Below are 8,541 nucleotides of genomic sequence, written 5' to 3' on the forward strand. Positions count from 1 at the left end.
CAAGGGTACTGTTTCTATAGGGCAACAGTCATCTGGAGCTGAGCAGTCCCTATGTTCTTTGCGCACTTTAGATACAGCACTGGTCCTCTGTCCTCTCCACCCCTACTGCTCACAATTCACTCACACGCTCCACCTACCTGGTCACTGACAGCATTTGATTTTATGATCTCTGGGCTACCTTATCCTGATTTTAAACTTTCCTCCATAGGTCTTAATCTGCAGTCATTAGATCCTTTTTGAACTTTTCCCACTGAAAATAATATTTAAAAAATTAGGCTTTTGACCCCTGAACTAGCACAGAGTTTAGCTAGAGTGTATTTATCCAACCAGGACAAAAATACATGAATCTGGGCTTCCTGTGCTTGCAACTGGTTTCCTCATTTTTACATTGCTGACTCCCATGCTGCTGCTGAGACAGTGGGACCCCGGCTCTTTTCAGTGGTTTTATAATAATCCCTCAATTCTTCTCAGTGGAGTTTTGGTCTGCCTAATATACACCTTTGCATTGCTTCTTCAATTGTTCATTATGTTGTTCTACTTATTTTATCAGAGACTTTATTTTGTTCTGCGAGGACAAATTTATGTAATTTCCATTTAGTGTACCTGGAGTAAAGTGCCTCAGGCTGCGTGATGGGCCGGCACTCACAGAGACAGGTATTGGAGAGTAAGAATAAATGTCCTTACAAAGCATTTGGGGGATGAATTGGGTCAGATTGTGATGCAGAGTGAAAAGGTCTGAATTTTTTCCTGTGAATAATAATTTCCTCATTGTAATGGACTTACCTATCCTTTCTATAAGAAAGATGTTTCTTGTTACAAGTAATTGAAGGCCAACCTCTCAGTGGCAACGAAGAACATTTACAAGCTCACAGAACCAAAAAGTGCAGGGGGAGGTTGGGCTTCAGGCGTCATCCAATCAAGACTCCAGTTCTATTTCTCTTCTCGAGTCTCTCAGCTTTGCCCCTCTCTTGCGTCTGCTTCATATTTAGCCTGCCTTCCTACTCAGTAAATAAACAGTCAAGGTAATTCCACCCACACCAACTTCCTGTGGAAAAGAGAATATCTGTCCTGACAACTATTTGTTGAAAGCAGGAAGTTTCCCAGAAATTTTTGTAAAACTCTTCTTACATCCCTCTGGTCAGCATTGGGTCATTTACCAATCCTTGAAGGCTTTACTGTGCCATGGTAACAAGACTAAGTCAACCAAGGCTTACTCTTTACTAGTTCATTCATACCTCATGGCTAAAAGGTGTGGGGTAGGAAAAACTGTTTCTGTGAAGGAGGGGTAGAAAGCTGGATAGAGACACCCTCTTTAGAAGTTTAGCCAAGAAGAACCTTCATTAATTATGATTATCTTTTCATTTGTTGCTTCACATATAGAAAAAAAAAAATACTTCATATGGTAGCCCTTCTCTTTTCCTTATAAGGATGAAACCTTAATTGTAAAAGGTTCAGGAAAGTGATATTGTTAACACCAATTTTTCTCAGTGCCTATCTTAGTCAGCTCAGGCTGCCATAACAAAATAAGACAGACTGGGCGGCTTAAACAACAGAAATTTATTTGTCACATTTCTGGAGGTTGGGAAGTTCAAGATCAGGGTGCCAGCATGTTTGGGTTCTGGGGAGAACTTTCTTCCTGGCTTGCCTATGACTGCCTTTTTGCTTCCTCACGTGGATAATAGAGAGAGAGAGAGAGAGAGAGAGAAAGGGAAAGACGTAGGGAGAGACCTCTCTTCCTCTTCTGATAAGGCCATAGTCCTATCAGAACGGAGTCCCTCTCTTATGGCCTCATTTACCCTTAATTCCCTTCTTCAGGCATCACTAAGTCAAGACTCCAGTTCTATTTTAAAATTGGTAGAAGAAAGTAAGAAATGTGTGACAGCATAAAAACCTAGACCAGGAGGGTAGCAGTGGGAATGGAGGGACAGGGACAGGGACCACAAAGGTCTTACAAAGAAGACTGAAAAAAAATTCACAGCTGATTGGCATGAAGTGAATGAGTGAGAAGAGTAGTTCTATAACAGAGATCAGAAAATCCAGACAAAGGGAAGGTATGGTTGGGGAGGGGGTTAGGTCCATGGGGAAAGATGAGTTCATGTTAGAAGTATCAGTTTTTAGGAACTGAAGAATTTACTAAGTAAAATATCTGTTAATGTCTTGGAAAATAAAGGCAAAGAGATGAGAAAAAGCAGGACCAGACCAGAGAAAATGATTATTTGAGACATTATCATGGAGTTGATAACCGAAGCTAAGGGAATGAAAGATTGCTTTGAAAAAGTATGTAGAGAGATGTATGGAAAGCAAAGAGCTAATAGCCATCATCACCACCCTGAAGGATCTCACAATAGCAAATGGAATGGTGGTATAAGACTATTGAAAATTTAATGAATTTTGTTCTCATTTTCTCAGGGTAGACACAGAATTTAGTGCTATATAAAATGAACATGTTTTGGTTGGCTTGATAATTGAATGACTGAACGTTAGAAGTTTCAAATCCTAAATGCCTAGTGTGCATCATGAATGTTTTGAAGTCAAGTAGCTTCCCACCGCCATTTAAGTGAGTGTGGTGAACCCTATTTATTACTCATCCACTGAAGAAATGATTAACTGAAATGGTTCTCTCATCCCATGAAGGGATTAATTAGCTCAGAGGAGTCATCTGACTGTCAGACGAGTCCAGGTACATTCACCGAGGCATTCCCAGTGGGCAAGGAGCCTGGGAGAGCACGGCACTGTGCTGTGACCTAGTTTTCCCCTTGGAATCAGGTCTTGTCTCCTGGCTTACCTTGGCCACCCCCCACCCCCCTTGGCAGTTCTGGTCTCACTGACCTTTCTTCCCGTACCAGCAGCTGCTGCTGACAGTCGGGCCTTGGTTACCTCTGTGAAGACAGCGTGTAGTGTTCTGCCTTTACATTTCTGTCCTCTGTTAGGAGCCCATGCTCTTCACAATCACACCCAGTATTTTAGATCCCCCAGCCTCTTCTGCCCTCCTCCTGGCAATGTTTACCATTCTCGTGTCCAGTTCTTGAGGCGTCCTGGTGAGGATGAATGACTCTGATGCAAACTGGGGGCTTTCTGAAGACAAAGCCTTGGCTCAGACAAGGGGTTAATTAATACTATGTGTAGCATTATGGTCAAAGGCCAGCAGGGCTTTAAATCCAGAGACAATCCTGGATGTGAATCACTGGTCTTTAATTTGACAGGTGTGTGATTTGAGAAAGTTGCCCAGCCTTTCTTGGAAATGGTTTCCCCAACTGAAAAATACTACACATAAGAACTATCTTTGAAAGTGGCTGTAAGGAGGAACAAGATCATATACTTAACGAGACCTCACACAGTATCCAATACATTGTTGGAGCTTCGTAGGATGGTATTTAAAAGACAGGCCAAAGAAACATATGCGTGTCCCATTTCTCTACTTTGCAAATCGCTCTACATGGGCTTAGGAAAAAAAAGATTAAGGCAGACAGACAGACATACAATCTTCCCCCTACTTTAGGAATATATACTCTAGATTCTACCTGGTCAGAGCTTTTTGATTTGTATAATGTTATTTTTAAGCTAGTGCTTCAGCGTACTGAAGAATAGTACCTCAGAGAACTAAGCCAGTTAATAGATTTTCCTTAAATTGGAACAATTTTCTTCTCCTTTATTGAATCAAGAAAGCTAACTGTCAAAGAGCATAGAATGGTGTAGGTAATACCCTAAGGTAACAAAACTCTATTATGTTGTATTCCATTAGCGCTGAGCCCAAGGTATTTTGGAAGGAAATTTCACTGTGTAGTAAGTGGGGATTGTAGCCAAAACTTTATAGTGATTTTTTCCCAAGTTTTTCTACCTGGTACATTGTCCCAGATGGAAATATCCCAGGTTCGCTTTCTCCTCTTGAAAGAATCTAGTGTTAACACTTAAAATGGAGATTATCTTTAAAGTAAACAACATTAATATGCACAGAGAACTATTCAACTTCCCTTCAAGGGAATGTTTTGACCAACTTGTCTTATCACCTTCCTCCCTCCTTTATGTAAACCAGGGTCACCAGGATCTTCACCATAAATAAGCAGGCAGGTGACTTTGTAGCCACTCCTGATTATTAGCCAAATCTTCCTCAGAAGATTCTTCTGACTCTTAAACTAAGACACAACTGCTCTTCCTATGAATTAATGTTTGCTGTCATAAATTTTATATGATGACATCTATTTCTTATGTAACAGTCATATCCTGAAATTTTAAAAATTCTATCTCTGTCTTAGCATTGGGAATGTATATTAAAATCACTCAATGCTAGGTAAAAATGCACATCTTGATGTTAGAATTGGGAAGATTCTTGTTACCTTAAGTAAGAAAGAGACTTATGTGTAAATAAAACCAACCCCAAATCACATAGTTCGATTATGTGGCATTCTAACAGCAGAATCTCACATGAATTTCATATCCATTGAATAAGAGGTTGACAATTTGTCTAGAAGAAATTGCAGACAGTATGGAAAAGTTTCACTTCTGATGATAAGAATGAAGAAACTGAGGTCGAGAGAACATTTTGCACTGTTATCATCTGGCTATAGGAAGACTGGGATCTGGAATTCTGGATTCCTGACACAGTGTGCTTTGTAAAACACAGTGGTAATATATTAGATGATATTGTGGCTACCTTTAAAAGAACATGGTGAGTTTTACTGTTTTGAAATAAAGTAGTGGCCTATGTACTACCACTAACAATTTTTTAGAGTGCAATTCAATTATGTCACTTTTAAGTTACAATACTGGTTTAAATATAGTGAAATTACAAATTTTACAAGAATAGAAAGTCCTGAAGATCTGAGCCTGAACACAAAGCTATAGTATTTTCACTCAATTATATCAGGTACTCTAAGTAGAAAGATATTGCTGGGAGGCCCCCCAAAGACCTTTGTTTCTTAAATGAGGAAGCAGGAAATGGGGCCCCAGAAAACTCAAATGGCTTGTTCAAGTTCAGTCACTTAGTGTCTGTGGACCAGAACTCAGGTTTCTTTTCTCTCAGATGAGTGCTTGCTTACTGTTGACTGAAATAAAATGCACAAACTTAAAGTTGAGAGTTACACAGTATCTCATCAGGCCAAAAGGAAAAAAAGAAAGAAAGAAAAGGTGGAGTTTCCTTTGATCTAATTTGATTTTACATTTTTTACATTTTAGGACTAAATCTCTATAAAGTGAGGAATAGCTAACTATATGTGCCCTAAATAGGTAGCTTTTCCTTATAAATACTACATTATTATTATGGTTCCATTTTTGGAGGGAGGAGAGGAAGGTATTTTGGGTTGAATTGCATCTCCCAAAAAGATATGTTGAAGCTCTAATCCCCAGCATCTCAGAATGTGGTCTTATTTGGAAAAGGGTTATTGCAGATGTAATAGTTAATACAATATGGTCATACAGGAAATAGGGTGGGCCCTTGATCCAAGATGACTGTGTCCTAATGGGAAGAAGAGGGAGTCAGAGAGAAGACTGCCACGAGAAGAGAAAGAGATACACGGGGAGGAGATGTCCATTAGATAACAGAGGCAGAAATTCCAGGGATGCATCTGCAAGCCAAGGAATGCCAAAGACTGCCAGTGACCTCTGGAAGCAAGAGGCAAGGAAAGATTTTCCTCTACAGGCTTCATAGGGAACATGGCCCTGCTTTGATTTTGTGTCCTTCTAGCCTTCAGAACTGTGAGTGAATACATTTCGGTTAAGTTTCCTGATTTGTGGTCCTTTGTTAGGACAGCGATAGGAAACGAACATAGGGGGAAATGTAATGAGGCAATTTATTTGGTTTTTCCAGATTCGTCTGCTCAAAGCATTCATAAAAGCTCACCAGCCTGAGGCATTTGTCCATTGCATGTAGTCCTGTGGCTGTTTCTTCGCAAGGGTTTTTGTAGAATTGGCTTTCCAAGTGGGAGGAAAAATAGTGAAGGGGTGAGGGGTTGGCGGGGGACGTTTTCTCCTCTGCTTTTGGAATTTTGGGATTAACAATTTGGTGAAGAATGCATGTGGATTTTGTGGTTGTAGGTTCTGGGTATGCTTTTATGGATGCCAGCATACTGTGTTTGCATGTTGCTTGTGCTACATCTTAGTTTCCTATTATTTTCTAATTATTCTAAACATCTTGAATACTACTTCTCAGCATTCAGACCTGCTAAAATGTTTAGATCATAAAAGTGGGCTTTGAACTAGAAGGTGGAAATGTTGATTTCCTTTAAAACAGTGTGTGTGTGTGTGTGTGTGTGTGTGTGTGTAAGGCAGAAACTCGCTGCTTATTGTAACAATTTTTTTTGCATTTTTATCTTTAAGTTATTATCTCACAGAAATGACCTAATAAATTCAAATTCCTGTAAGGATCAGATAGCTTTTCCATTTGGCAAAAATTTATAACATCTAAAGCAGTAACAGTGTAATACTTTGACTTTCATTAGTTGTATCATCACTGTTAGGCTTAGGAGTTGACAAAATTAATAATCATCTTATAAAGTTAAAAATTAGGAGAGTATAATCATTCATGTCTTTCTGTTCACTGGTAAGACTGTTCTGTGTAACTAGTAAACAGACCTCTAAATTATACAAAGTGATGTTCTAGCTCATTATTTTAACGTTATTAATGTTCCTAGATACTTACCAGTGCCAAAAATAATAAGTATTTTGTTTGGATTGGAAATTAGTGTTGAGAACTTAGGTAAGTCTTGAATTTAAAACTAGCAAAAATCCACTTCCAGTTAGAATTACCTATGATGTATTAGAAGTTCTTAATATACATGTCATAAATACTTGTTTTCTTGAATCACATTAGGCTATATACTTTTAATATATAAATGCTAGAAACTACTATAAAGTAACTTATTGTTTTTTGGCTCTATATAATTTCTTGACATTGTCTAAACTGGTATCTGTGAAGCTGGTTTGAAAAAATAAAATCTTTTCCTTCTATGTTTACCTTTGTGCTGTTCATCAAAGACAGTTGATACTGGATCTATTTCCAGTTGGGCATGTGCTTTTGGATTTTTAAGCTACTAGTTTTCTTGGCTTTGAGGTGTCCTTTCTGTATTCATGTGTTTACATCTCGTTATGTTCCTAAAACTTCTTTTCTTCGAAGGATTGCAGACTTACATTCCTCAAAAGTCAAAATAAATTTTCTTACATCAATAATTTTTTCTCATGAATCAAAAAATACATTTCCCCTCTGTATTGATTTAATATCAAGGAATGAAAAGGCAAAATATTTCATCATTCAGTCGTGGAAGCTTTGAGAAATGCTGGTTGTTGACACAGGAGTTCTGAATCTGAAGGTACAACTGCCAGCATCTCAGCGGTTACAAAGTGCTGTCTCAAAAACTTCAAGTCATAAATATGCTTTGGGATTTAAAATGGTGAGAGTATTTTTCACTTATTAAGTGCACCAAATCCTCAGCTCAGTTACAGCTTAGGATTCATGAATACGGAGTTGCCTATTTAGTGTTTGCATCTCTTACTATTTTTGTGTGCTGCAGTTTCTCAAACTTTGCTGCACTTAAAAAATCACCTGGGAATCATGTTAAGAGGTGTTTGGTTGACATTCTGGGATAGATCTTGATATTCTGCTTTTCTAATAAGCTCCCAGGTGATGCCATTGCTGCTGGTTTGGGCAGCACTTGAAATACAGAATATAGTGACCTCTTTTCTTCCTTCTGGAAGTAGAACTCTCTCTACTGGGAAATCCATTCTATGTAGCATGAAACATGACCCATGTTTTAGTCAATCAGGATCTCCTAACAAGTCATTTGGAGACTTGAGATAGCATTTCTTCTGTGAGCTATAAGAGATGGGGTCATCTTTCCTGGCCTAACATGGAAGAGTTTAAGGCGGATAGGAAAGAATAATGTTAGTAAGAAACAGGGTAAGAGAACAGAGATGAAAAACGAATGTGTCCCCAGCACATTATCTGGACTTCTGGGTCCAAATGTCCTTAATATAGTTTATCCCTGGAATTACTAGTTTATACATTTTACCTTAAGCTAATCTGAGTTTCTCCCTCTGTTATAATCGAAAAGTCCTGATAAATATACCAAGGTTGAGCCATTCAATAAATTATAATTAATGACAAGGGGAGTTTGATTAAGTATAGGTGATTTACTGCAAAAGCAGATCCAGATAACTGTCACCTTTATATAACTTGAGACATGTACTGAACTCAGTCTAAAAGTATTGATGCAAATTTAGAGGAAACATGGCTAATTTCCAATGTCTTAATAATTGACATAGAGTATCATTTCTTTATCTAAAGATGTATTATAACCTCAAACCTTCAATTATGAAAAGGACTTTGGATAGCTACTTTTTCACTTTGTGCATGAAGTCAAAATTCACACATCTTCAAGGCTCCATCTAAAGTTACAGAACCCAGAACCGAGTTTCCCCTTCTCATGCTGTAATTCTTTTTCCTCTATTTTTATTCCGTATTATGACATTGTATAGATTGCTGGCTCTAAGTTAACAAAGATGACTGTGTTTCCACAAAATTGATTTAAAATGTTTTTTGTCTAAATGTCT

Source organism: Camelus dromedarius, chromosome 3 (assembly GCF_036321535.1).
Source record: "Camelus dromedarius isolate mCamDro1 chromosome 3, mCamDro1.pat, whole genome shotgun sequence".
Taxonomy (NCBI): domain Eukaryota; kingdom Metazoa; phylum Chordata; class Mammalia; order Artiodactyla; family Camelidae; genus Camelus; species Camelus dromedarius.